Genomic DNA, 15,378 nt, shown 5'->3' with positions numbered 1-15,378 from the left:
GCTAAAAAAAGATATATTTGCAATCCGGTGACCCTAACTTACTAGTCAAGCGTTACTTAGTATTCCCTTTTATTGTCCCTTTAAAGCTGTGAAATTATACATGCCATTTCTTTCCCCTATGTTAAACCGTCTTGGCGCACATTGGCGCTAAAACGTAACTTTGTCGATATCACAGGAGAGCACCGCTGATGAGAATCCAGGTATGGCACCGCAGTGTTCACAGATGGGCGCCTACAGGGATCACCAGTCCAGGTACTGCACGCGTGTTTCCTGCCACGTGGGGCTGCTGGCGCTGTAGAACTGCGAGTACCACTTCCGGTAGGCGACGATCGACTGGTCTTCGTTCACAAGCGCAGGCCTCTTCAGGTGTGTCTTGTAGTTCCACACGGCCACATCTCGGTCTATCTGCAATGCACACAACGTATTGGCCGTATTTGTTGAGTGGCACGGAGCTAAATATCCACTTCTCGCTCTCTCTTTCTGTTTTGTATGCACCCACACGAGCGAGTACAGACCCCTATGATATCGTTTAGGCGATTTTTATCTTAGTTCGTTCTTTCTGCATATGTTACACGAATGTTTGTAACTGCTGAGCTAGTTGGTTTTCAGACATATGCTCGGGATTTTCAGCACAGCGAAGACACGCACAAGAAAGAGGACAACACGGGCACCAGTGTTGTCTTTTTTCTGGTGTTTGTCTTCGTTGCGCTGAAAATCCCGATGATATGTTACATGTATGGTTTACAAAATGACCGGGACGCACATAAGCGCTCTTTTTTTTTTTTTTGCAGTCGATTGCTTTCTACAGGCATTTATGTGCTTACACTGAAGTTCGTGCACTTTTTATCCCCTCGCGCTCCTGCAGTATTCGTTATGGATATAAGCCTCTTTCGCATGGCGCTGACAACCCTTTCACTTGCGGCATCACCCTTCCTTCTAGAAGTAAAGCAGTAAGCAGAACGGAAACTCTGTGCCCGAATTTGTTCAAGGCTCTGGTTGCCACGTGATAAGTGGCAAAGTGATTTTGTAGGCTATAAAACAGTGGCGGTCTCCGTGGATTAATTAAGACTACCTATGGTACTTCACGCCAACCGAAACCTCACTACACGAGCCGTTCTGCATTTCACTTTACCGAAATGCTGTGTGCGTCTCTGATCGAGCCCGCAAACTGAAGCTGAGCAGCCAAACACCGCAACCACAAAACACCCGAACCTTCACCCCCCCCCCCCCCCCTCCTGCCTTTGTATTTGCAGCCAGAATACGCTTTCCTGCCCCCTCCCGCTGCTACTTTGTCCTTACTTTTCTTTGCATGCATTTTGTCCGCGTGGGAAACCATTAGCGTATTCAATTTGCTTAGTTCACTGCGCTTATCATACCTATTAAGGAAGCCAATGGTCACTGAGAACATGAAAAGCATAAAAGAATGTTGCTATATATATATATATATATATATATATATATATATATATATATATATATATATATATATACATATATCTTTTTTAATTTATGGTGTTGCTCAATGGCAAACTGGCCCTCTAATCATGGCTCAGAGACTATGTCGCCTTGTCCGACGCTGTGGACGAGAGGGTGGCGCTGGTGGGCACTCTGAAGGTTAGGGTACACGAGGAACAAATACTAGCAGATCGAATAGACACTGCCATAGTTCAGTTGGTACAGTACCTTACGCGACATGCGCAGGTCGGTGATTCGGGTCCTAATGGCTGCATGTATTTGTTTTACACCGAAAGCTGAAATAGCTTTGTACAAGCCAATTACTCCCTGCCAATTTAGGATGTAGAACGGCAGCCGCGTAACGCATTGCGCGTTATTTAGGTGGGTGCCACCGCCACCTCGCTCCACTGAGGTATCCACTGACCCAGTGAGGCAGTTATGCGCCTTTCCTTCCGAAAAACGTACTCAGGGTTTAAACTGCGAATAAGACAAGACTAATAGCTACACTAATTTGCTTCATGGAAGCGGGCCCTGGAGTTTATGAAGTGTGCCGGCAACGCGATTGAACCGAATATCGCAAGTTTAGGATGGCCGAGTATGTATGTGAGTGGTAAGGGACGCCAAAACGGGCCTGTGAGAGGCCCGACCAGGCAGTCGCCGGTGAAACGTCAAAACAGACCTACCTCTCGAGACCTCTCGGCCGCTACTGCCAATGATCTGTCGTTGATTAATGTGCTATAGGCCAGTAAGCTTAGATCTACTAGTTTTTTCTTCTGCTTCCTAATTAATTTTCCATAAGCCATAAAAATTCACTATTAATTTCCCATTGATCAACCCCAAAAATTAGAAGAACAGAAAAATTCCACAATGTTTTTCTTGGTTTTGGTGACTGTTGGCTTCCTTAAAACCGATGTCATGCCGTGCACCCCAGTTCCCTACACTTGTCGGCAGAGTATTGCTTACCATGTTTCGTAGCGTCATGGTGTAAAACTTTCGCAGGAGCCAACTGACATGTGGCTCGAAGTACAACCTGTGCACCATCCTTATGCAGAAAGGTGCCTCGGGCTTCAGCGACTGGATGGCCATATGATGTCCCGTGCGGCCCCAGACGCATATGGTGGACAGAGCGGGGCCAATCTGCAAGACGCGAAGAATGGTAGAAAGCGTTTCTCTTCCGCCATGTATCACTAACGCGATATTTCTATTTCAAATCGGCCTCACGGCCTTCTCGGAATATGAGAAAGTGAGAAGAAACTGCTGGCTCGATTGCCGTCGGCTATAGCAGATATTGAAAATCCTGAGTTCATTCACCAGCTTGTTTGTTTCCTTGTGCAACCGAAGAAACCCGCTAATGAATAACATCCGCTCCCGAACCACCACCATCACATGTTAGTGTGTGTCCTTCAAGCAGATTTTCATACTGTCGCGCCGGACTTTAGACTTCTCCCATGCCCTCGTTTGCCATGGGCCTTGACGCTTTGGCGCTGGAACCATATCGCCGTGCTAAAAAAAAATGCGTGTATTTCAGCAGAGCAGAAGGTTTGGACATGTCCTTTAAAAGGGGGTACTTGCTATTAAACGCACGTGTTTAAAAAGAAACAGCAGATTTCGATCCCTAATTAAGTGCAATATCTGCACTTCGTTCGACTAGCGCTTTCCGAGCGCAACATCGTCTCTGCATGCCCATGTGACCTTCATTATTCTTTAGTCATCATTTGTGCGGCTCATTACAACGTAGAGAAGCTATGGAGTATCTTGAAGTTAAAAAATGCGTGTGAGTGAATAAAAAAGGCGGTGATTGTAAATTTCCATAAGTATACAGTTATTTTCCCCATTAAAGATGTAGGAGGAGCCTGCTACCTGAAGTTTTATTGATCTACGAATTTTATACATGTTTCTCTGGCTCCCAAAACTTCGATGTCTTGCTGTCACGATGCCTTACCAAGAAAGTGCCCATAGATTGACGTTCTTTTTTCGCTGGTGCGCAACAATTATTGTCCGCTCTGAGCACAACAAGGATACGGCCATTCCACCAATGCTTTTCAGCGCAAACAGGCGGCTTGCGAATAGTGTTCTACCTTTGCAGACTTGTGCAGAACGGATGCATATATGCCCGCTTCTACGTGAAACGCATATTTTATGATTTTGATTTACGAAACAACATCTTTAACGTATTTGGCACCTTCTAGCAATGTCCGAGTATAACTTCCGAGTTTAGTTGGATTTAATCGAGTGTATCGAGTATGATCTGATCTGATCGTGATTAGGATGTATACTTAAGGTGATATGGTATGTACTACTGCCTCTGCTGCGCTCGGCGAGGCCAAGACCTAGTCAGGAGACCAATAGTCTCCTTTTGTCTTGCCTCGTTGGCAATACTTGTATTGCCTAAAAAATGAATACATATATAAAAAAAATAATTCCGCGTCCGGTGCTCTAACACCGGACGCAGAATTCGGAAGTTGTGGGTTCGGATCCCGCCGGCGGCGCATGGTTATTTTTCTTATGCTTTTATTAATCTCCCGTTGATGAAAAACTACTAATTAAAACAAGACATCCCCTATGCTCCTTGGTTTCGGTCGCTTGGCTTCCATGTATGGCATAACAACCAACTATTTTCACTTCACATGTATCATTAAGTATTTAGTCAGCTTTGGCAGCTTAGTGAAACTTCTGCTACTATTGCGTAGATGTCTTTCTTTAGTGTTGTTGTTGAAGTGTTACTGTACAGTCCGGTTCATCTGTTCCTCCGTTGGTCAATCCGTTCGTTAATCGTGTGCAAGACTGTCTGCTACACGTCCTACGCCATGTCAACGTGCACCCTGAAGTAGCGAAGTGGAGAAGAAGAACCTGATTTTACTGGCGCAGCGACGAGAGGATTTGACCTCCGTCAGCACTCTGCAAGAACTAGCTCGTTTCTTAAGCACAATTTCATCCTGGGCTCATCGGGACATCCCGGTGGTTCAACGAGAGAGCGGAACCTCAGATGCAGTCAAGGGATTAAGGGACCGCAAGGGGTGACGCCCTGAGGCGCCAACACCAGGAGGTGACCCCGTAGCGAGGAGTAACGCGGCGGAAGAGGAGCAAGGGTTGCTCAGATTAGTGGGAGTTCTGGTGACCGCTGGCGAGCGTGGCCCAGGCGTGCGTGGCGCAAATGTCTCCTATTGGGCCAGCTTCGGTAGCTGATCATTAAGTATTGAGTCAGCTTTGGTAGCTGAATAAAACTTGGGTTAGTTTCGTGTATATGTCTTTCAGTATTGTTCTCGAAGTGTTATTATACGAGTATAGTCTCGTTCCTCGGTTCCTCCATGTGACATCCGTTGTTCCATTCCCTGCAAGGCTGCCTGCTACACATTCTATGCCAAATCAACTGCAGACCGAAGTAACGATCGAGGTGGAGAAAAAGAACCTGACTTTAATGCAGGTTCAATCCGAGAACCTCTTTACATGTGCGATGTAGCATGAGAACATATCGGTCTCGGTGCGACTTTTTTGAAACCTTTATTGCACCGAAAAAGAAAAGAACCTTCCTGGCCTTCTCCATGCCTTACTAACTAGATCGAATGCTGCTATACCGCGTATATACCGCTGCTTATTTAAACTTTCGCGCCTAAACCTCCACCCACTAGTATATGATTGGCTCCGAAATTTTTTTACGAACCGCCAACAGTTTTTATGGGCTAACAATTACGCATCTACCATCTCCCCTGTTAACTCCGGCGTACCACATGGCACGGTTTTAGGGCCTCTATTATTTTTAATTTATATCAACGACCTCCCAAGTAATCTATCTTCCACCGTTCGTTTGTTCGCCGACGACTGCGCCATCTACCGGAGCATCACTTGTAACAGAGACACTTATCATCTGCAGTGCGACATAAAACTTGTGGAAGAGTGGTACGCAAACTGGCTAATGTCTTTAAACGTTAATAAAACAACGCTAGTATCATTTCATCATCGTCAATCGTATCCTACTCCTAATTACACCCTTCGCGGTTCCATGATATAACACGCATCTTCATATAAATATTCAGGTGTTAGCCTAACACAGGATTTCTCTTGGACCACCCAAATAATGAACATAAGCAACGAAGCTAACCGTTTTCTTAGTTATCTAAAGCGTAACTTGCGTTTGGCACCTGCTTACGTAAAACTGTCCGCCTATTCAACTCTTGTCCGTCCTAAACTTGAATATTCATGCTCAATCTGGGACCCCCAACAAATTAACCTAGCCAAAACCCTTGAGTACGTCCACAGCCGCGCGATAAGATTCGTATATTCTGATTATTCATATCACACGAGCGTACCAGCATTGCAAACAAAAGCTAACCTCCCCAGCCTTGAATCTCGTCGAAAAATAGCCAGACACTAGTTTTAGTTTTAGTTTATGGGGTTTAACGCCCCAAAGCCACTAAAGGCTATGAGAGACGCCGTAGTGGAGGGCTCCGGAAATTTCGACCACCTGGGATTCTTTAACGTGCACTGACATCGCACAGTACACGGGCCTCTAGAATTTCTCCCCCAAAGAAATTCGACCGCCGCGGCCGGGATCGAACCCGCATCTTTCGGGTCAGCAGCCGAGCCCCATAACAACTGAGCCACCACGGCGGCAGCCAGACACGGCCTTTTCCACAGGTTTTATCATTCGCATTTGAGTCATTCCGGTATCACCCCTGCACACCGCCTTTCACTTCGCATCAGTCATCCGAAAGCTGTTCATACACCTCGAGCATCCACTTCTGTGCACCTGAAATCATTCTTCGCCCAGACCGCAAGAGATTGGAACGACCTGCCCGCTGAAGCTTTCATCCATCCTGGCCTGGAATACTTCAAATCATTCATCACTGATTTATTTAGATAATATGTAAGCCAATCCCTCATGTAATGCCCCTAGTGGGCCTTTGAGGTACTAATAAATAAATAAATAAATAAATAAATAAATAAATAAATAAATAAATAAATAAATAAATAAATAAATAAATAAATAAATAAATAAATAAATAAATAAATAAATAAATAAATAAATAAATAAATAAATAAATAAATAAATAAATAAATAAATAAATAAATAAATAAATAAATAAATAAATAAATAAATAAATAAATAAATAAATAAATAAATATTTTTCCGCCAACATCGCGCCATCACTCCACTCGCGTATCAAAATCCTGGGAGGCACAACAAGTCTCGAAAGGGCAACAAGCCACACCAAAGCCCACTGCCCTCAGACGGTGTACACCTGCTAGTGGGCTCATTGGCTTACAGCTGTGCACCTTTAGATGTGGTAATCGTGTTGTAAAAATGTCAATTTCGGACCATTTTTCTTTTTGCTTCGATGAACACGGCATTGAAAGTCCAGTCCAAGTTCTCTTAGAAGCCGCTGGCGAAGGGCGATTGCAGCTGTAGATTCTTTAACAACCATGTTTTATTGGGCTAGCACGAGGGCGTCCGTTCCGCCGAAAAGCCGTTATCTGTCTGGTCCCTCCGCGACCTCAGAGAGCTGGGTGCCAACCGCCTGGGCGGCAAGTCACGTGACCCTGCCCTGTGACATCATCACAACCTGGCCTCCGGATTGTGAGTAAAGTGCCCACCGTTGCAGGTGGCAGTTCAATTAATGATTGTTCGCGAGAGGTGCCTCGTGAAGAGCAACCTGCAGGTCTCACAAGCCCCACCGATAGCAGCATATACCATCGCAGGACAGTGGCGCGTCGCTTGACCTCCGGTCCACTGCGCCAGGAGTGGAATCAGAACTTCTAAGGATCCATGAATGTCACGAGTGACCATTTCTATTGCAATACCATTCAATCGTACAACACATGATATATCAAACAAGGTAAGCCAAGTCAAATAAAGAAAAACCATGGAAAGCCAACATAAACCACGGAAATTGAGGGCTAACCATGAAAGCGGACGGTTATTCGCGATTAGCCCAAAGCTAAGCTGCCAGTCATTTTTTTTTTCACCCAAAGTTGCTCTGTATTTTGACGGCTTCCACAGACGACGATTCTTTAAGATTTGAGTTGCTTTCGAACAAAAATTAGGCCACGCTGGTCAAATGTTTAGGGGAATCACCCGAGGTGGAGTAGGTTTGTAATAAGGGAGAAATTACTCTTTGACATCCACCCAAGTGCATTCATACGGCTACAAAGTAAAGCTACACAGCTTTTTCAGGAGCTTTGCAGTTAAAGAAAAATTTGTCCTGGTCCGTGGTTCGAACCCGCGACAACCACTTCACCGTAGCAGTCGCTCTACCAACTGCGCTAACCGGGACGTCAAGCTAATGGTCGGGCGAGAGTGCATTGATAAATAACTAGAAGTGGGAACAGTGTCATTAAAATGTTTACGGAATCCGCGATGTCGCGATGTCCAAATACATTCCTGTAAAGTCTGCAAATAGCAAAGAATTTATCCTCGTAAAAACACGTAAAGAACGCGAAGTTCACTCCATGCCCGTGCGTATGTCCAGCTTTATATTCAGTTTTATTTTTCCCTCGTCCACATTTTAAGCCGCCTGTTTCGTAGCCTGTAGCAGCTCTCAGCAGAAACACAAAGCACAAAAAATTGTCTATGCGTAGCACCAGTCGTTAAAGCAGTGGTACTTACGGGAAAGTTTGGACCGCAGTGAGTAAGGTGTTTCATAAGGGGTTTTTCGAACACTCGAGCTGACTGTAAAACACAAATTCACCTGTTTTGTATGAGCAGGAGACCATTTCACACTTGCAGAAAGGCGATGGTGTGAGACGACCAGTCAATCCCCCTTACCATTTCAGGATCATTAGTTAATAAACTTTTGCTGACGATAGAAAATTCTTCAAAAATAACAGTTAATGGAAGCCGTACCTGATACTGTTAAATGTCTGTAGTAAAGTGCTCTTACGTTACGCAACTAATACTATTACATGTCTGTAGCGAATTATTGCCAAAATTAATTCCCGGGAAGCCGTATACCGGAGCGCTCTTGAAACAATATTCTCATCTGCTACATAAGACGTCTAATTTCATTATGCGTTGGCAGTGAGATAGCATTAGACCCTTTTGATGCCTTTACTGGGAGTGGCATACCTTCCTGTTTGATAGCATCACCTCCCTCCAGCCAATCGGAACTATCCTGTTGTTCAGATTCCCGTGGCCTAGACTGCAGTACTTTTAACTTCTTGAAAGTTAATTAGTAAAGCCTAATTACCTATCTTTCTATTATTGGACTTTGGGACAAAGTGCCAATTCAGAAGTTGTAGGTTGTCTAGAAAACAGCTAGCAGCGTTGTTTCGGTCAAGGCACGATGTACAGGCGCGGACATAAGTAAACGGAGCACGCTACTCCGTTCGAGGTGCAATCACACCTTCTCTATTGCAAATGCAGAAGCGTTGTTTGTCTACAAGAAAGCCCACCAACCTCCGCTACCAGCATGCGCGTCCCACTGCTGAAAATTTCAATTAGGTGACGCGTGAAAAATATTCAAAGACAGTTGCGTGCTCCGTTTACTTTTGTCCGCGCCTGTACGTAGTTTTATTTATTGGCCCCCAAAGGCAGCTATCTCGTGACTAGCTGCTGGCTTACATCTCCGCCCCAGTGCGCACGCAAAGCTTCATCGGAGATAGCACTCAGGAAAAAAAAAGAAATACCTTTGTCTGCTGGCTATTCCTCGATGTGTTATTCTTCGCGGCCGCAGCTGTGGGCTGACCTAGCGCAGCTGTCCTGTCTCAGACTGCCCTAAATACCCCACAACCTGTACGGAAAACTAAGCGACAAATGCGAGCTTTCTTATCTCGCGAAGGGGAATTACAGGATTGCACTCAAGTCTGCTTAAGAGCGGTAATGAGAGAGCCTTTTTCTGTCCTATTTTTTTTCTATCTAAAATTTTTAGTTATTTGTTTTTATTTTTAAACGTTTAAATTTCTTTTGAATTTTTTTTTCAGATCACTGCGCCACCTCGCATCGGAGCAATATGAAAGCAAAACGTCCACATACTATATCGAAGCCATGGCTATTCTGACGTCTAAGTGCTATAACGACATCCATGGTTACTGCGACGTGTAACTGTGTTTTTGCGTCTAATTAGTTAACTAAAACTTCACATCAACCAAATTTGGAATTTACCGAAATTTTTCACCCACCCATTAATGCAATCAAACTTTTTTTCATACATCTTTACAGCCCGACATGAACGTGCGAACAAAATTTCCATACACTTTTTGATGACGCGTAAATAGCCATACAACGCTCTCGCATTAAAAAATATTTTGTTCTCTGAGACGGGTCTCGGGACGTTCAAGTGACACCATTGTCATGTGGAAGCTTTTTTTTTTTACTGTGCGAATTATGGCTTAAGGCCGATAAAAAACTACTCAACGCAAACAGTAGCTTAATTCGTGCAGACATTACAGTCAGCTGTTTATGAAGACGATCTATACAATTTCTGTATTGACACTTTGTCCCTGAAGCACGTAATTAAAAAGTTTGGAGAACGAAAAGAATGCTGCAGACTAGGCTGGGCGACTCTCAACAGGTCTCAGTCGGCTTCATTAGGCTAGGTCGGACACCTTTTTTTTTTAAAGCTTGATTACCTAGTATATTGTGCGATGTCAGTGCACGTTAAAGAACCCCAGGTGGTCGAAATTTCCGGAGCCCTCCACTACGGCGTCTCTCATAGCCTTAGTCGCTTTGGGACGTTAAACCCCATAAACCAAACCAACCAAACCATTTTCTCAATGACCCCAGGTGGGCGAAATTTCTGGACCCCTTCACTACGGCATCCCTCATAGCCTGAGTTGCTTTGGGACGTTAAACCGCAATAAACCGATAAACCAACCACTTCCCACAGCAGGCTTCTCTGGTGAACAGTGCATGCTTAGAAGAACTTTTCACTGTCTTGCGTGCACGATCTACGAATTACCGACTATGTTATATATTATCAAAGGCTTAATGCTAGAGCTGCACACAAATGCGTACATAGACCCAACGTACCAGGCGAGCCTCAATGTGGTGGCGCAGATAGCTGGGCCTCCAGCCGAAGATTGATATGGACGCCTCGATGATCACAGCGGCCTCGTGCTTCTTGGGACACCAAGCGGCCGCCCAGTGGTGGTGGAAGAGGTGACCCTTCCACGAATCTCCCAGGGTCTGAAACTCGTCGCCCCCGACGAAACTGCTCGCCTTGTGTATCTGATTAAAGTGACCAAGATCGGCGCCATTCTCGGCGATGTCCTGGATGTGGCAGTTTACCAGGTGCTCGAAGCGCCCAGTAGCCTCTGACTCCAGAGACTCGCCCAGTAGATCCTCCGGCACATCCCACGAGGGTTACTCGCCGTTCGCGTGGTACCAGACGAACACTAGGCCCAAGAGCTCCTTGCAAGGCCATGCTCTTGCCTTCACGAATGAAGGTGCTGCGGATCGCAATTCGGAGCTTATGGCGGAGGAAATTACCCGCGTAGCCCTGTTTTATATTTACCAATTCAGTAACACACGTTTTTGCATGACAGGACCCAGCGAAAGATTGGCAGTACTACCTGTACTTGTCATAAAACTGGCCAGTAACCTTTCCTTGATCTTCTCGTGCAATATTAAACTACAGTCAGGCACCTGCCGTTAATGACAATTATAACGTTGGCCTTTGTGCAAAAAATCGAACAACTATGACGAGTAAGAAATCAGCGGGCAATGAGAATTTTGCAGGAAACTACAGCTGGGAGAGGGAAGGGGGGGGGGGGGGAGGATCAAGCACTGGCATCGAAGAACGGTACATGAACTCACCTTTGGCTGAATACGGTACGTTGGTGTATGCACCGTCCTTGCAGTCAAACTTCCATCCGTGGAAAGGGCACTCGATGCAGTCTGCCACCACTCGGCCCATCACCCCCAGGTGGGCGCTGTTGTGGCGCACAGGAAAGCTCGAACCCGGGCTCCATTTGGTAGCGTATTGAGTCGTCGGGCTGAGGAAAGTCTGAAGCTTCAAAGTTGGAGATATGAAAACAAGCAGATTTAATGCCAAGAAACTAAGACACTTATTTACATAAATTTACAAAAGAAGAACAAGGAATCAAAATTTAAGAGTTCATGACGTCGAACGACTGGATGAGCCTTTTACCCAGGGCCCAGAGCCAATGGATGAACCTATTACCCAAGGTTCAGAGCCACACTGGATGAACCTATTACCCAAGGTTCAGAGCGTTCGTGCTCACTTTGGTCGCAGGTTAAATAGCCCAAGGCTCCGCCATTTCACCAGGCGGCAATTCATCGCGACAGAAAAGATCGAAACCACACGTCACAGCTAACGAAGACACCTGTTGAGAGCCCACACGTGGGAACTGGCGAGGAGGAAGCGTAAAGTCCGCATCACTGTAGCACTGAGTTGGCAGCTCGCGTCCATCGAACACAGGTGTGGCATGTTGACGTCGCAGACGCAGCTGCGCCGGCTTCCTCTGATTCGTTCCGGGCCTCTTTCAGTCGAGGGGCAACCTATCTTCCCCGGTCGTCGGTCCTTCTAGAAGGTCGTTGGCACCGAGCCGTGGGGTCATCGTGGGGGTCAAACGTCCCGTCGAAATTGCCGCTACTGTTGAATCCACCACCGTTTCATCTAGGGTCTCAAGATGGGTCGTAACAGCGCCCAGGTGCGGGCAGTACGCGTCGAAGACCCTTGCCGTGCCATCTTCGCACCGGACTGCGACCAGCTCCTGGCCTGCGGGATGCACCAGTTTCACGTTTTGGTTTTATTACCAAATAAAGGTAATAGCGTCGTGTCCGTGTTTATGTTGTGGAATACTTCGGTGAGGAGTTCGGTTACACCTGAACTTGAAATGCGCACAAGAAACATTTAGGTAAGTATTAAAAGGCTAAAGAAGCCAACTCATGCAGTCTGAAGAACTTACCAGGCATTCTCGTGCTCTCAATCAGAATATCCTTCTTTCTTATTATTCTAAGCAATGTTAGTTTGTAACGAAATTCACGCGTGTTACGAAATTCACGGAAATAATACGTACGCATTTCAAATGGCCATGGTCTCCATTTTAATAGAGGTAAATTCCCTTGTAACTAAACAGAATATAGCGAATACGCCTCGTATCGAAGAACCGACCATGTGGGAAAGCTATCTATCTAGAATGCGTTGCTTACCTCGAACTGAACGTTGAACATACCGAACCATGAGCGGGTAGTGCCCTTCCATATGCGACCTTTTCACACCTTCCGAAGTCGTGAACTTCTCCTCAATAATCGTTAGGTGAGTAAAAGAAATGTTCCCAGTGTCCGCAGCTGCTTCAACAAGAGGCCTTCTTTAACGTTGTACCGTTCCTTGAACACGATCTTCGCTATGATTGCGTCTGGCCTCTTACTCTTGTTAAAGCGCAAGTCGAAGTGTCCTGCACACGCGCAGTAACCATGCCGAAATGTCGATGGCTTGTTTTTAGAGGCACAAAACTCAATCCGACCCTTAAACGATTTTAATTAATGTCGCGAGCTCCATGTAGCAGAATTTCCCTTCTTATTGCAATTATTTGCAATTATAATTTCCCCATACATTTCCTTCAGATTATACTTAATTTTCTCCACATTAAGTGCAGTATGCCGTGCACAGTTTAGGACCGGGAAAACTGAATTGACGCTAAGCTTCAAGTGTGCGCGTATCATTGCTCCGTATCGTGGTTTCATGTTTTTCAACTCTGCGAACTGTTTCCGATCGCGCTGAAGGCACCCGTACGTAAGAAATGTGAAGTGGAGTTCGTTGCACGAGGGAGGGACTGTATTAGACGCAAGGTGCCATCTCGGCGAAGTAATCTGTTTGTTTGTTAGCAAGTCGATTAAACATGCATAAAAAATTAATTTTAAGCTCTGAAGCTACTAGGAACGTCCAAATGCAAAGTTGTAAGGCGGAGCGGCATATACTTAACGGTGCACTTTTTGTTCGCGCAGTAGGTTTGCTCTCAGTACACTTTCATGATTAAATAAAGTGCGTGAAGAAAAAATTATCACCTGCATTTTCTATATTACTTTTATTTAAGCATGCTGCACTAGTCTCATAAAGGCTGCGGCAGGGGTAGGAACAGAAGACGCATCTCATACACGATGAACGCTTACAAGTTTGAAGAACCAAAACTTTATGAGACATTTACGTGAGAATCAGAAAAAGAAAGGAAGAACACTCTGCACCGCTACTGGCTGCAAGAACAAATTGTAGCCTATGTCGTGGTCGATACTTCGTGCAAGCATGAATATCATTGCAACAAACGCATACCGTAATCTATAGGATCTTTCCCTCCTGAAGCCGCTGGCTTCAGGCGGGACGCGATTTAAGGGCGGTGGTGCACACCAGAGATTCATGGCGGTGGGACCTCAGACCCGGGAGTAGGCGACATGTCATTTGTTGAACATATTTTTACCTCAGACTACATTCTATTTAAGAGGTAGTTTGCCGCAGTGTGGAATGTACATCCCTCTCATCCAGTCAGGGCTGCAGAAACACAACAAACAGTCCCTCAAATAACTGATCACTCTGAAAGCATTTTTCAAACAGTTATTGTAGTAATTGGAAACGTTGTTCTTACTTTTTTTAAAAGTACAGTGAGAGTTTCATTTACTGGTTAAATCAGCAGCTGAAGGCTGCACCTACACAGCACTGTAGAGCCCTGCTTCGAAGTAGTGTGCCGCCATTCACAAACACAGCGTCCGCAGAGTCTTCTGCGTGCAGCAGCTGCAGACTGGTGCTCTTTTCTATCCCAGTGATGGCGCCAGCAGCCGCGAGATGACCGGTGCAGGCGGACACATTTATGAAGTGTGATCCGTACTGATTGGTAGAGATTTCGGCAGGTTCCACCATGCTGCAAACTACTTGTGAGATAGAGTGTAATACCAACGTGGCCAGCAGTCAAAATACCTCTGACATCAAACGCCAACTAGGTTAGCGGTAAGTTCTGCAGTGTATTTGCTTTCGCATAAATGAAAATGCATGCTGAATCTTTCCATAGCTCTCGTGATATCTTTTAAGATCTCAGCCTTCTGGCATGAGGCAGGAGGTACCAAAATATAATGAGCGCACCTCTTCCTTTCTTCTTTCACTCCCTCCTTTATTCCTTCCCTTACGGCGCGGTTCGCGTGTCCACCGAGCTATGCGAGGCAGTTACTGCGTCATTTCGTTGCCTTAAAACCATTTTTTTTCGTGAGGTCGCGCAGGCATCTTTGACGCGTATAGTCGTGTGGAAGCATTCACTCCTATGCCCTGTAGTGACCTATTACCTGCTGCGTTAAGAGTGCCCATTAGGATTCTACAACAGCAATTTCGTTGAGGAAGAAGGATTTGTTATGGCAGTTCATTGTCTCAGGATCACTCGAAAGCCAGTCCTCACCATGACATGGTCCACGGTGCGTCAATGGGTGGTGACCGACTGTCTAAAGTCTCTAACAGGAAGCGATTGTACCTCACCAAATGGTACATTGCGGGCATGCGTTCTTTCTCTTCATGCGGACGACATGCGGTAGTACATTGTCCTGTTGTGCGCTGTTCGAAGTTGCGATTTTCTTAGTTCATGTTTGCCTCCTTTTCTTGTTGCGGTTCCTTCTTTCATTTTGCGGTTTGCCTCCTTTTCTTGTTCTAGGGTGAAGGTTTATGGTTTTATGTGGTTTAACGTCCCAAAATGACTCACGCTATGAGGGACACTGTAGTGGACTTCGGATAATTTCGGCCACCAGGGGTTCTTTTACGTGCATTGAGATCGCACGGCCCTCGGGCCTTCAGCATTTCGCCTCCACCGAAATGCGACTGCAGCAGCCGGTATCGTATCCGCGTCTTTCAGGTCACCAGCCGAGCACCATAACTCCTGAGCAACAGCGGCGGCGTTTCTAAAACGAGTTCAGTGGTTGCCATATCCTGCCTCACAACCTTTTCATTTTCAAACTGCAGTAGTTCAGAAACCCGCATTGCGGTGTCAGGAGCC

The 15,378-nt window shown here is 45.7% G+C and overlaps 1 pseudogene; it reads right to left on the bottom strand.

The window, feature by feature from the left end:
- Positions 1-240: 240 nt before the first annotated feature.
- Positions 241-15,378, bottom strand: part of LOC149353637 (cholesterol 7-desaturase nvd-like) — a 28,978-nt pseudogene continuing 13,840 nt past the window's right edge.

The sequence above is a fragment of the Amblyomma mixtum genome, chromosome 3, assembly GCF_055824585.1.
Source record: "Amblyomma mixtum isolate Tamu chromosome 3, ASM5582458v1, whole genome shotgun sequence".
Taxonomy (NCBI): domain Eukaryota; kingdom Metazoa; phylum Arthropoda; class Arachnida; order Ixodida; family Ixodidae; genus Amblyomma; species Amblyomma mixtum.
The sequence above is the reverse complement of the archived record's forward strand: the minus strand, read 5'-3'. Positions and strand labels throughout refer to the sequence as shown.